This window comes from Theropithecus gelada, chromosome X (assembly GCF_003255815.1).
Source record: "Theropithecus gelada isolate Dixy chromosome X, Tgel_1.0, whole genome shotgun sequence".
In the NCBI taxonomy this organism is placed as follows: Eukaryota; Metazoa; Chordata; class Mammalia; order Primates; family Cercopithecidae; genus Theropithecus; species Theropithecus gelada.
The window spans coordinates 52,607,212-52,622,069 of record NC_037689.1 but is presented as its reverse complement, the minus strand read 5'-3'; the positions used below and the strand labels follow the sequence as shown (position 1 = coordinate 52,622,069).

General features: G+C 43.9%; 1 pseudogene across 1 annotated transcript; it reads right to left on the bottom strand.

The window, feature by feature from the left end:
* Positions 1–13,602: 13,602 nt before the first annotated feature.
* LOC112616412 lies at positions 13,603–14,481 on the bottom strand (annotated as a pseudogene). The gene has a single exon (XR_003117631.1). The product of XR_003117631.1 is annotated as a ferritin light chain pseudogene (transcript).
* Positions 14,482–14,858: the final 377 nt, after the last annotated feature.

Sequence of the window (14,858 nt, the reverse complement as noted above, 5' to 3'; positions counted from 1 at the left end):
GTATAAGCCAACCTATAATCAATCAACAGTACTATTGGCCGGGCGCGGTGGCTCAAGCCTGTAATCCCAGCACTTTGGGAGGCCGAGACGGGCGGATCACGAGGTCAGGAGATCGAGACCATCCTGGCTAACACGGTGAAACCCCGTCTCTACTAAAAAATACAAAAAACTAGCCGGGCGCGGTGGCGGGCGCCTGTAGTCCCAACTACTCGGGAGGCTGAGGCAGGAGAATGGCGTGAACCCGGGAGGCGGAGCTTGCAGTGAGCTGAGATCCGGCCACTGCACTCCAGTCTGGGCGGCAGAGCGAGACTCCGTCTCAAAAAAAAAAAAAAAAAAAAAAAATCAACAGTACTATTTCCCCCCAAGTTACTGTAAACATATAAACACTATATGTGTAAATAATTGAGCCATCACTGATAAAATCTGCAGCCTTTTTTCAGGGAGTTTTTCTATCATGCTTTCTATACTTTATTTTCCCAGAGCTCCATTCCTCACCACTGTATACAAAACCCAAGTCTTCATCTGTGTCATCAATCTGTCTGTGGTAGAGACTGAGGGATTAAGTACTGTAGAGAAACATCAAATGCTGGAAAGGATGTGGAGCAATAAGAACTCTCATTCATAGCTGGTGGGGTTGCAAAATGTTACAGCCATTTTGGAAGACAGTTTGGCAGTTTATTACAAAATGAAAAATACTCTTACATATGATCCAGCAATTACACTCCTTGGTATTTACCTAAATGAGTTTAAAATTTGTGTTCACACACAAACCAGCACATGATGTTTATAAGCAGTTTTATTCATACTTTTCAAAACTTGGAAGCAACTAAGATGTCCTTCACTGGGTGAATGGATAAACAAACTGGTACACACAGACAATGGGATGTTATTCAATGCTAAAAATAAATTAACTATCAAGCCATGAAAAGACATGGCCATTTTTTTTTTTTTTTTTTTTTTTTTTTTGAGAAGGAGTCTCACTCTGTCACCCAGGCTGGAGTGCAGAGGCGCGATCTCGGCTCACTGCAACTTAAATGCATATTATTGAGTGAAAGAAGCCAATTTGAAAAGGCTACATATTGCATGATTCCAACTACATGACATTCTGGAAAAGGCAAACCTATGGAGACAGTAAAAAGATCAGTGGTTGCTAGGAGTTGGTGGGGAGGAGTAAATAGGCAGAGCACAAAAGATTTTTAGGACAGTGAAACTATTCTGTGTGATTCTATCATGGTGGATACGTGTCTTTATACATTTGTCCAAACTCATACAATGTGCAACACCAAGAGTGAACCCTAATGTAAACTATGCACTTTGGGTGATAATGATGTATCATTATAGGTTCATCGATAGCAAGAAATGTACCACTCTGGTGGGGGATGTTGATAATAGGGGAGGCTGGCTGGGTGCGGTGGCTCAGACCTATAATTCTAGCACTTTGGGAGGCCGAAGCAGGTGGATCACCGGGGTCAGGAGTTCAAGACCAGCCTGGCCAACATAGCAAAACCCCATATCTACTAAAAATACAAAAATTAGCCAGACATGGTGGCATACACCTGTAATCCCAGCTACTTGGGAGGCTGAGGCAGGAGAATCGCTTGGACCCAGGAGTTGGAGGTTGCAGTGAGCCGAGATTGTGCCACTGCACTCCACTCCAGCCTGGGTGACAGAGCAAGACGCTGTCTCCAAAAAAAAAAAAAAAAATTGTAATGGAGGAGGCTATGCATGTGCAGGGACAGAGGGTACACAAGAAATCTCTGTACTTTCCACTCAATTTTGCTGTGAACTTTAAACTGCCCTAAAAAATAAAATGTATTTAAAAACACCATAGGTCGGGCGCAGTGGCTCACACCTGTAATCCCAGCACTTTGGGAGGCCAAGGCGGGTGGATCACCTGAGGTTGGAAGTTCAAGACTAGCCTGACCAACATGGAGAAACCCCGTCTCTACTGAAAATACAAAACTAGCTGGGCGTGGTGGCACATGCCTGTAATCCCTGCTACTCAGGAGGCTAAGGCAGGAGAATCACTTCAGCTGGGGAGGCAGATGTTGTGGTGAGCCAAGATCACACCATTGCATTCTAGCCTGGGCAACAAAAGCAACTCTGTCTCAAAACAAAAACAAAAACAAAAACACCATAGAAATAATTTCAATAGATTTGGATGGTTCTGTTGCCTACTTCTCCTCAGCTGACTGCACGTTACTGGGTGTTCATTACCTTGATTTAGATATCATCACTCTTTCCCTGCCATTGCCACTTCCATTCCCTGCTCTTGACCTCTCTTACTGTTGGCCACATCGTGTGCATTGGTATATTTCCTTGCTTATGATAAAATAGATTTTATTAGAAATTTTTTAGTTATATTTAAGCAATCATATTAATTTACTAACTTTTATTTTATTATTTTTATTATTATTATTTTTGAGATGGAGTTTTGCTCTGTTGCCCAGGCTAGAGTGCAGTGGCGCGATCTCAGCTCATTGCAACCTCCACCTCCTGGGTTCAACCAATTCTCGTGCCTCAGCCTCCCGAGTAGCTGAGATTAGAGGCGTGAGCCACCACACCTGGCTAGCTTTTGTATTTTTAGTAGAGACGGGGGTTTCGCCACGTTGGCCAGGCTGGTCTCGAGCTCCTGACCTCAGGTGATCCGCTTGCCCCGGCCTCCCAAAGTGCTGGGATTACAGGTGTGAACCACTGCACCCAGCCTTAATTTACTAATTTCTTCTTTTTCCTTTTTCTTTCTTTTTTTTTTTTTTTTTGAGACGGAGTTTCACTCTTTTTGCCCAGGCTGGAGTGCAATGGCATGATCTTGGGTCACTGCAACCTCCGCCTCCTGGGTTCAAGCGATCTCCTGCCTCAGCCTTCTGAGTAGCTGGGATTACAGGCATACACCACCATGCCTGGCTAATTTTGTATTTTCCAGTAGAGACAGGATTTCTCCATGTTGGCCAGGCTGGTCTTGAACTCCCGACCTCAGGTGATCTGCCCGCCTCAGCCTCCCAAAGTGCTGGGATTACAGGCATGAGCCACCGCGCCCGGCCTAATTTACTAATTTTTAAAAGCTAAGGCTATTTTAAGTATTTTGTAAGCTATTGGCACAACATGAAATCACTGACTTAAGTAGAATAATTTTTTTCTTCTTTTAAAAACAGTTGACCCCAAAATCTGTGCAATTCAGCACAATTTCAAGTACATTTTCTATTTACATTTTCAAATGTACCTTAACTTCTCTACCCCCACCCCTGCATATCGCTTCCCCTGATTGCTGGTTAAAGACATTACAGTACACAAGTGGAACTTTTCTCTTTCGTAGTTTGTGTCTGACTGCCTGGAAATGATGATCTCACAACTGTTGGTTTGAAGTTAGGCAACATAGCAAGAGGAACCTGGTTAAAGAGGAAATAACTTATGTTTGTAAATTTGTATTTGTACAATGTGGAAACCATATGTTTGTATGGTTTTCCTCTCATGACTCTCTCTTCTCCTAAATGGGGTGACGTCTCTTGCTTTGAAGATGACTTGCTTTGATGTAGTGCCTATGTTAGATACTTTGGGACTTGCATATTCTACAGGAGACAGAGTTCATATGCTTTGACCATTGGAGAGCTCCAGTCTGTCAATTTCACACTGATATGGACACTCAGACTGGCATATGTGTTCAGGAATAGGGAACAGAATGAACACTTTTAACTTATGATTCACAGCTATGTGGTTCCAAAGTTTAAAGGAACAAGCCCCATTTCATGGAAGGGTTTTGTACTTTCTGTGGCATCCCCTGGTGAGTGTTTTGCAGCAAAATAGTTTTTCACTCCGTAGCTATGTTTTATTATTTTTGATCCTTCTCTGCTATCAAGTCTAAGAGAGCTTGTTAACTGGATTGTATTCAGGAAAGAGTTTATTTTCATTCTCTTGATATTTCTCCTGTTAATTCTACTGAAATTACATTTTTCTTTCTTTTTTTTTTTTTTTTTTTTTTTGAGATGGAGTCTTGCTCAGTCCCCCAGGCTGGAGTGCAGCGGCACGATCTCGGATCACTGCAAGTTCCGCCTCCCGGGTTCACGCCATTCTCCTGCCTCAGCCTCCCAAGTAGCTGGGACTACAGGCTCCCGCCGCCACGCCCGGCTAATTTTTTGCATTTTTACTAGAGACGGGGTTTCACCGTGTTAGCCAGGATGGTCTCGATCTTCTGACCTCGTGATCCGCCCGCCTCGGCCTCCCAAAGTGCTGGAATTACAGGCGTGAGCCACTGCGCCCGGCCGAAATTATATTTTTCTAAAGGAAGAAAGGCAGATTATGTACTCCAATGAGAATGGAAAGCCTATAGGTAATTATTGTATGTTTTATAACTATTTAGACTAATGTTTTTATGGCTGTAGAATTATGAGTCCCCAAGTTAAAATCTTATACACCTCCAAAGATATGTAAGGTCAAGTTATAACAAACTGGAGATTTTCATAGACTCACTCCTGTAAAAACACCACTCCCTTGGCCTTTGGCCTTTACTCACAGGCCATTCTTTCTCAGCATTTTTCCCCTCCCTGTACATTATATTGTCGCAGTAATGGCTCTCAATGTGTTCACTCCTCCCTGTATCCAAGTCCTTGTTTAGTCCCTATCCACTCTGAGTCTACGCTTGACCAGGTTACTCGCTTTGGCTAAGGGGGCAGTAGTAAATATGACATGAGCAGAGAGTTAAAATGAGCTTCTTCAGTAGAGCTAGGGCTCCTTTGTAGTTCTTTTGGGAATCCTCAAACCACCATGTGAAGAAGCTTGGGCTAGCCTGTTGGAGAATGAGAGACCCCATGGAGCAGAGACAAGTCATTGCCACTGAGGCCCTACTAGAAAAACCAGCTTGACAATCACCAGACATGTGAGTGAGGCCATTCTAGAACATGGAGTCTCAGCTCAGCCAGCCTAGACCAGAAGCGCCATCACAAACATCACAAACATCCCATCTATCACAAGACAATCCACAAAATTGTGATCTAAATAAAATATTCTGCTGTTCTAAGCCCCAAAATTTCAAGATATTTTTTGGTTTTTAGGTTCTGGGGTACATGTGTTTAGGATGTGTGGGTTTGTTACATAGGTAAACATATCAACCCATCATCTAGGTGTTAAACCCAGCATGCATTAGCTGTTTTTCCTGATGCTCTCCTTCCCCTAACCTCCCCAACCAACAGGCCCCAGAGTGTGTTGTTTTGCTCCCTGTGTCCATGTGTTCTCATTGTTCAGCTCCCACTTATAAATGAGAACATGCAGAGTTTGGTTTTTTGTTCCTGTGTTAGTTCCTGCATGAGAATAATGACCTCCAGCTCCATCCATGTCCCTGCAAAGGACATGATCTCATTCGTTTTTATGGCTGCGTAGTATTCCATTGTATATATATACATTTTCTTTATCCAGTCTATTATATCCAGGCATTTGGGTTGATTCCTTTTCTTTGCTATTGTGAATAGGACTGCAGTGAAAATATGCATGCATGTATCTTTATAATAGAATGATTTATATTCTTTTGGGTATACACCCAGTCAGGAAAAGCTAAGTGGCACACATCCCACATGCACAGTGAGTTCCATTTTCCACTCTGTGAGGAATATCAATTACACACCTGGTTGCCCATCTTTTCTCTTCTTCCATTATGGAAAGTATCTTAGTCAATTCTTCAGTTGCAAGGGAAAAAATGTTCATATAAGTTAGTTAAAAACCAAACTCTGTGTGCGTGTATGTGTGTGATTGCGTGCACATGAGCACAGAGGCATGTGCTGAGTAGAAAGTAAGAGATGGTTTTGATACTAAAACAGAGAACTTTTTATTTTTTTTAAGACTGAGTTTTGCTCTTGTTGCCCAGGTTGGAGTGCAATGGTGTGATCTCGGCTCACTGCAACCCCCGCCTCCCAGGTTCAAGTGATTCTCCTGCCTCAGCCTCCCAAGTAGCTGTGATTACAGGCATGCACCACCACGCCCAGCTAATTGTTGTATTTTTAGTAGAGAAGGGTTTTCACCATGTTGATCAGACCTCGAACTCCTGACCTAGGGTGATCCACCCGCCTCGGCCTCCCAAAGTGCTGGGATTACAGGCATGAGCCACTGCGCCTGGCCTAGAACAGAGAACTATTTAGACACAAGACCTGCAGCTCAGCCAGACTTCATGTTTGTGGGTGCTGGGAAGCCCCTGAGAACTGAGTCTGCTCTCCACAATTTTTATTCTTCATTCCCTCTGGAACTCTTTTGAAACTTTTTCAGCATCCATTCTGTTTTCCTACTTCACTCTGAAGATTGGCTTTCTCTATTTATTCATCAGGCTGTACAGGGTTCCAAATGACACCTCAGTCTCCAAGTCTAGAAGATTCCATCCTTTATTGATTATAATCTGTTTCCAAATACAAACCCTCAGGAAGATCTGACTGGCTCAACTCATTTGCCTACTACCTTTAGTCAAGTGGCCACCCCTGACCTAGTGAGAAGTGGTGACATGGGACAGATGGGGTGGGCAAGAAGATTTATCTGCTGGTTGATTGGAGTTCTGCAGATATAGGCTGGGCTCAGCTGGGTATTGCTGCTTCAGGCTGTGCTAGATATCATGGACCCTTTTCTCACTGTAGGTTGTATATTGGGTAGAGTGGCTTGCTCTATGAGTGTTTTCTTCTTTGGACCAGTGAGATAGCTTGTTTTGGGGTATGTTCTTCTCATGGTGATGGCAAAAGTGCAAGAGAACAAGGGGAAACATGTAAGCCTATTAAGGCCTAGGCTCGAAATTGTCACACTGACACTCCCTTCAGATATCATTCTCTAAAGCAAGTTACATGGCTAGGTCCAAAGACAAGGGGCAAGGAAGCACTATCCATCCATGATGAGACCATGGCAGTGTCTGCATGAAGGTAAGGCTGAAGAATTAGGGCCAATAATGCAACCTAGCACACCTTCTTTTCAGGTCTTGTGTTGGGAACAGGCCCCCAAATCTGGCCATAAACTGACCCCAAAACTGGCCATAAACAAAATCTCTGCAGCACTGTGACATGCTCGTGATGGCCATGACGCCCACCCTGAAGGTTGTGGTTTTACCGGAATAAGGGCAAGGAACACCTGGCCCACCCAGGGCGGAAAACCGCTTAAAGTGTTCTTAAGCCACAAAGATAGCATGAGCGATCTGTGCATTAAGGGCGTGTTCCTGCTGCAGATAACTAGCCAGAGCCCATCCCTTTATTTCGGCCCATCCCTTTGCTTCCCATAAGGAATACTTTTAGTTTATCTATAATCTGTAGAAACAATGCTTATCACTGGCTTGCTGTCAATAAATATGTGGGTAAATCTCTGTTTGAGGCTCTCAACTCTGAAGGCTGTGAGACCCCTGATTTCCCACTCCACATGCTATATTTCTGTGTGTGTGTCTTTAATTCCTCTAGCGCTGCTGGGTTAGGGTCTCCCCGACCGAGCTGGTATCAGCAGTCTTGAATGCTCGTCTTTGGACCAGCAGAGATGGTAGTGGCAGTGGCTAATGGTAAAGAGCCAGAAGAAATGGGTCCAGGGGATAGAGGCACTAATTTGTCTATAAGAATGGCTTTCAGGCCGGGTGCGGTGGCTCACGCCTGTAATCCCAACACTTTGAGAGGCCAAGGTGGGCAGATCACGAGGTCAGGAGATCAAGACCATCCTGGCTAACACAGTGAAACCCCATCTCTACTAAAAATACAAAAAAATTTAGCCAGGGTGTGGTGGCGGGTGCCTGCAGTCCCAGCTACTTGGGAGGCTGAGGCAGGAGAATGGCATGAACCCCGGAGGCGTTGCTTGCAGTGAGCCAAGATGGCACCACTGCACTCCAGCCTGGGCTACAGGGTGAGACTCCGTCTCAAAAACAAACAAACAAACAAAAAAAGAATGACTTTCAAAGTTGTCAGCAGTCAAAACTACAGAATTTGAAGGGCTTGCTCTGGATCAATACTATTATTCCAGGAGTTCCAATATGGTATCATAGCTGAAATTGCTAGGCATAACATGGCCCACAGTGAAGAGCTAGCCTGCCAAGTAACTCAGGGCAAAGCTGTACCCTCTGGAATGAGAAAACTGCTGTGCACATCAGGAAAGCAACACAGCTACATGGTTACAGATCAGACCAACATAGTAGAGGTCATGGCAAGGTGTGAGCATGACAGCAAGCACTGGTTCAAGACTAAGAGAGCAAGACCACTTCAGAATCCAGAAGATGCACTTTGGTCAGGCCAGAGACACAAGGTTATTGAAGGTCCTCAGGGCCGGCCAGAAAAATGGGACTGATCCTGCTATGTCACAGTGCTTTTCTGTCTTGTAAATTTGCCATCCCCTGCCCCATCCCACCCTACCATGTTATTATCTAAATGACTTGGTTGTCAATTCATTATGTTACACCTTATCTGTTCCTTTAATTTGTCAGGTGTGGATCATGTGAAATATATTGTAACTATTTTTAAATAAAATTCAGATCAGGCCCATGCCTCTTTGTTTGATCTTGATTATTTAAGAAATCAGGGTTACAAAGTCAGAAGACCCAGTAAGTGTAAAACTGGTGGTAGGAGGAAGAGGTAATAGAAGTAAGTCATGTACAGGGATTTACTCTCCTTCTGGGAAAGGCTCCTGATGCAAGCAAGTTACTGATGGAGGAAAGGAGGCCATAGCCTGACTATATTAGGAGAAACAGGAGAGGAGCTCTTTCTGAGCATTTAGGAGAAGTCCACATACACCAAGCAGCTTGTGAACTGTTTAAACTTCCTCATTTCTGAATTCAGAGTAAGCTCCTGTTTACTTTTCCAGCTTCATCTCCCGCAACTTCCCTATCTGTACTTTACCCACTGCCATTAAGAGTGGTTTCCATTTTCCAAAGACATCCTGCTCTTTCCCTATTCTGTGCCTTTTACTGTGTTGTTCCCTCCATCTGGGATCCTGCCTTTCCAATTTCTGCCTCTCAAATTATTCTAATTCTTCAAGGCCTATCTCCACTTCCACTTCTTATTTTATTTATTTATTTATCGAGATGGAGTCTCACTCTGTCACCCAGGCTAGAGTGCAGTGGCACGATCTCAGCTCACTGCAACCTCTGCCTCCTGGTTCAAGCAATTCCCCTGTCTCAGCCTCCTGAAGAGTAGCTGGGATTACAGGCATGCGCCACCACGCCTGGCTAATTTTTTTGTATTTTTAGTAGAGACGGGGTTTCACCATGTCGGTCAGGCTGGTCTTGAACTTCTGACCTCAGGTGATCCGCCTGCCTTGGCCTCCCAAAGTGTTGTGATTACAGGCGTGAGCCACCGCGCCCGGCCTCCCCTTCTTCTATGAAGTAGATTCCCCAAGCAAATATGACCTGTTCCTATTTTAACTCCCACAGCACATTTCACAGTCAGCCTTGTATTATCATTTTACTTGAACTTACTTTCTCCATCCTTTCTCCCTACCTTCCTTCTGTATTAGATATCTATTGGGCGTCCTGTATGTTATCTAAACCTATTAAGATGCATGTTCTGGCTGTTTTTTGTTTTTTTGCTTTTGGTGACAGGATCTCACTGTCACCCAGACTGGAGTGCAATGGCGTGATCGTGGCTCAATGCAGACCTCCTAGGTTCAAGCAATCCTTCCACTTTAGCCCCTTGTGTAGCTGGGCCTACAAGCATGAGCCACCAGACCCAGCTAATTTTTGTATTTTTGTAGAGATGGGAGCCTTACTATGTTGCCTAGGCTGGTCTCAAACTCCTGGGCTCAAGCAATCCTTCCACCTAGGCCTCTCGAAGTGCTAAGATTACAGGCATGAGCCACCATGCCAGGCTCGTTTCTGCTCTTGAAGACTCCAGTTGCTCTAGAGGGAGATGTGGACAGGTAAATAGAAATTGTAACGTGGTAAAGACCAAACAGAAGGAAGCATAAGTTCTATAGGAATCACTAAAGAGGAAACTCTAACCAGTCTTTTAGAGTCAGAATCCTAAAGGTAAAGGACAGAGGTCATTTCAGCACAACCAGCAGCATGTGCAAGGGCCGTGGAGTTACTTACAAACTGCTGTAAGGAGCAATCCATTAAATATTATGCTTAAATCTCAATAAATGAATAATCTAAATGTATAAATTATATAAATACTTTCCTGTTTATGTGTTTCAGCGACCTTCAATTAACCATCATTGACCCCAATTTATAAAAGAGAAAACCAAGGTTCAAGATTTAAATGATTAAGTTGGAGTAAATCAAACTCAGAGTGGCAGAGTGAAGATGACAACATAGGTTTTCTAATGCCAAAGCAGTGCTCTTTTCTCTACATTCTGCCTCTCAGATCTGGTTCTCCCTAATAGGAGAGAATTGGGCAAAAGGTCAAGCAGAGGCTTCAGGAGAAAAGTTAGGAGCTAGAGGAAAAATGATATGACCTTTACAGTCGTTACCCAAAGGCAAACTCTACTTAATAAAGTATACAAAATCCAATGTTTAGTAGTTAGACCAGAGTGCCTCAATCCCTTCCTATGAACTCTTCTCTGCTTTCAATGGTTGACACTGTCATTCACACAGGTAATAAAGGTAGGGAGGTTCAGGATGACCTCTAACCTACTTAAAGGACTAATGTGGATGCAGTGATGGTAGCCAACAAAAATGTCATAACATAGCAGGTAAATACAAAGAATTAGAGTTGCACAAATCACTTGATTGAAATTGTAACCTCGGTATCATTGCCACCCCAATGACATACCTTTTAAAAAAAAAAAAATAGGCCAGGCACGGTGGCTCACTCCTGTAATCCCAGCACTTTGGGAGGCCCAGCCAGGTAGATAATCTGAGGTCAGGAGTTAGAGACCAGCCTGGCCCACATGGTGAAACCCCATCTCTACTAAAAATGCAAAGCAAATGAGCCAGGCATTATGGCGTGTGCCTGTATTCCCAGCTACTCGGGAGGCTGAGGCAGGAGAATCGCTTGAACCCAGGAGGCAGAGGTTGCAGTGAGCTGAGGTCGTGCCATTGCACTCCAGCATGGGCGTAAAAAAAAAAAAAAAAAAAAAAAAAAAAAGTACCACATTCTAATACAAAGTTTCATTTCATTTATACTTAAAAAATATACGCATACCACACAAAATAAGAACGGTAATAAGAGTTTTGTACAATGTAACAAATAATAAGGTCGTTGTAACGCCAATAATCCTGATCTCTGTAGAGACCAGCACTGCCACCCTCAGTAAGAGGTGGAAATTGCAATTATCAAGTAAGAATATTATATTGTTAAATTAAAATGAAAATAGCTCCCCTAATTAGCAGCCTTGATAGACTAATTGTGTTGGAAGAACGCTTGGAGATAATTCGTCATTTTTTACATTAAAAAATAGACTAGGCCGGGCGCGGTGACTCATGCCTGTAATCCCAGCACTTTGGGAGGCCAAGGCGGGCGGATCACGAGGTCAGGAGATTGAGACCATCCTGGCTAACACGGTGAAACCCTGTCTCCACTAAAAATACAAAAAATTAGCTGGGCGTGGTGGTGGGCGCCTGTAGTCACAGAATGGCGTGAACCCGGGAGGCAGAGCTTGTAGTGAGCCGAGATCGTGCCACTGCACTCCAGCCTGGGCTACAGAGCGAGACTCTGTCTCAAAAAAAAAAAAAAAAATAGACTAAGTAGCTGGTGGTGCACATCTGTTGTCCCAACTACTTGGGAGACTGAGGCTGGAGGATCACTAGGAATTCAAGGTCAGCTTGGGTAACATAGTGAGACCCCCGTCTGTATTAAAAAAAGAAAAGAAAAAAGATTAAGAGAAATTTGGCGACTTTTCTCAGTAACATTTTTTAGGGATTTCCATATATATGATGTCATTTTATCTTTGAAACCTTGCAAAGTAGACATGACAGGTGGTATTCTGGTTTTGCAGATAAGAAAACTAAAGCGCAGTCCCAGCATGGTGGCTCACGCCTGGAATCCAGCACTTTGGGAGGCCAAGGTGGGTGGATCGCCTGAGGTCAGGAGTTCGAGACCAGCCTGGCCAACATAGTGGAATCCCATCCCTACTAAAAACAGAAAATTAGCTGAGTGTGGCGTATGCCTGTAATCCTAGCTACTTGGGAGGCTGAGGCAGGAGAATCACTTGAACCCGGGAGGTGGAGGTTGCAGTGAGCCAAGATCACACAACTACACTCCAGCCTGGTCAACAAGAGCAAAACTCCGTCTCAAAAAAAAAGACGGAGCCTGGTCAACAAGAGCAAAACTCCGTCTCAAAAAAAAAAAAGGAAAAAAAAAGAAAAGAAAACTAAAGCTTAAAGGTTTAAGCCTTGTTCACTAGCTCAAGAGTAATAAATAACCTATGCCAGGATTTTTGGCGTTCTCCTGTATCATGTGACTGTGAACTTTTATCTGAAGGAAATGATAGTACGAAAATATAATAGCAAAGAAAAAGGCTGGGCGTGGTGGCTCACGCCTGTAATCCCAGCACTTTGGGAGGCGGAGGCAGGTGGATCACAAGGTCAGGAGACCGAGACCATCCTGGCTAACATGGTGAAACCCCGTCTCTACTAAAAATACAAAAAATTAGCCGGGCGTGGTGGCAGGCGCCTGTAGTCCCAGCTACTCGGAGGCTGAGGCAGGAGAATGGCGTGAACCCGGGAGGCGGAGCTTGCAGTGAGCCGAGATCGCGCCACTGAACTCTAGCCTGGGTGACAAAGCGAAACTCCATCTCAAAATTTAAAAAAAAAAAAAAAAAGGAATTCTAGAAGGAAACATATGTAACTTTGAACAGTTACCTTTGGAGAGAAGAATGTGGAGGAAGGAAAAGAGGAAAGCTTCCACTTAAAATTTTGTATCAATATGTACAGTATGGATTTTCTGCCCAGTAACATGTATTACTGATACTTAAAAATTGCCAACACAGTTTATGTGGGCTGTGGAGTCATGGGCCAATTATTTGTTTTTGTTTTTTGTTTTCACTTTGTTTCTGTGTTCAACTTCAGAATTCTCTGTATATTTTCTTCTTTGTATTTCTTTGCTAAAAAGAATAAGTATTTTAACTTTTATATTGAGTTATATCCTTGTGAATTGACCTGGAAAATGTCTGTGGAATAGTAAGTGAAGAAAGCAAGTTGCAAAGTAAAATTTTTCATTAAAAACAACCTGGGGAAGAATGACTGTTTTAACTTCAGATGAATTAGATTGATGAGGAAGAACACAAAACTGCATTTCCTTTATGCATAATGAGCAACTTACAAAAATCAAATGAAGTAAAAAAAATTAAAATACCACTAAGAGGTCATATAAGGCCTGTTTAGTTTCTTATAGCTGCTGTAACAAGTTACCACCAATTTAGTTGATTAACACAACACACATTTATTATCTTGCAGGTCTGAGGTCAGAAGTTCAAAATGGATCTCACTGGGCTAAAATCAAGGTGTTGGCAAGACTGCATTCCTTTCTGGAAGCTCTAAGGGGGGGTTCGTTTTCTTGCCTCTTCCTCTTCAGAAGAGGTATCTGCATTCATTCTTTGGTTCAGGCCATTTTCAAAGTCAATAATGGCTAGTCTAGTGTTTTTCACATGATATCATTCTGACTCTCCTTCTTGCACTTTTGAGGACCCTTGTAATTACATTGGGCACACAAGGTAATGCAGATAATTTTCCTTTTTTTTTTTTTCATCAAAAAACTTTATTTCCATTTGGTCCAAGGCTTGTTAGGGTAGTTAAGAAAGCTGCCTAGTGGCTGGAGGGAGAGGCTTAGGTAGAAGCCCTGTTATTTTGCAAGGGGCCCTTCAGAAGTCGCTGGGCTCAGAAGGCTCTTAGTCGTGCTTGAGAGTGAGCCTTTTGAAGAGATACTCGCCCAGCCCAGCCTCCGGGCCGGCCAGCCTGTGGAGGTTGGTCAGGTGGTCACCCGTCTTCTTGATGAGCTTCACTTCCTCATCTAGGAAGTGACTCTCCAGGAAGTCACAGAGATGGGGGTCCGTGCGGGCAGAACCCAGGGCATGAAGATCCAAAAGGGCCTGGTTTAGCTTTTTCTCCAGAGCCATGGCGGCTTTCATGGCATCCGGGGTTTTACCCTACCCATCTTCAGCTGGCTTCTTGATGTCCTGGAAGAAAGCGTGGCCGCCACGCTGGTTTTGCATCTTCAGGAGACACTCGTAACCCTCACACTTCTCCTCGGCCAATTTACAGAAGAAGTGGCTCACGGCTTCCAGAGCCACATCATCACTGTCGAAATAGAAGCCCAGAGAGAGGTAGGTGTAGGAGGCCTGCAGGTACAAATTGACCAGGCTGTTGACGGCTGCCCCTACGTCGGTGGAATAATTCTGATGAATCTGGGAGCTCATGGTTGATCGGCAAGAAGGAGCTAACCACAAAAACGGTGCTGGCAGGTCCCAGAAGCAGGAGATGGCCGAGAAGATGGTCCCGGAGGTTGCAAGTGGAGAGGAAATAGGAGGGCGGTCGGAGGCTGGAAGAAAGAGTCCCCGGATCTGTTCCATCCAAACACTGTTGAAGCAAGAGACAGACCCGCAGGACCGCCGAACTGCAATTCAGGATAATTTTCCTATCATAAGGTCATCTAATTAGCAACCTTAACTCAACTTGCAGCCTTAATTCCCTGCTGCTATGGAAGGATACATGTTCACGGATTCCAGGGATTCGAGCATGGACATTTTGGGGTTATCACTATTTTGCCTACCCCAGGACCTGCGAACAGTGACCACTTCAGGGACTATACAGGGATGTTCCCAATTCCAGAGGAGCTGGAATGCTAGTAATTTATCTGGAGAGGACAGATGTGGCTTCTTTATAATACCCCCTTGACAGTACTTCAGTTTACTGTAACCTGAAGGAAAACTTGCTATGTTAGTTTAGTACCTGAATTAAACCTGAGAAGCAATAAGATTCCTAAGTGCTTAATTCCTTT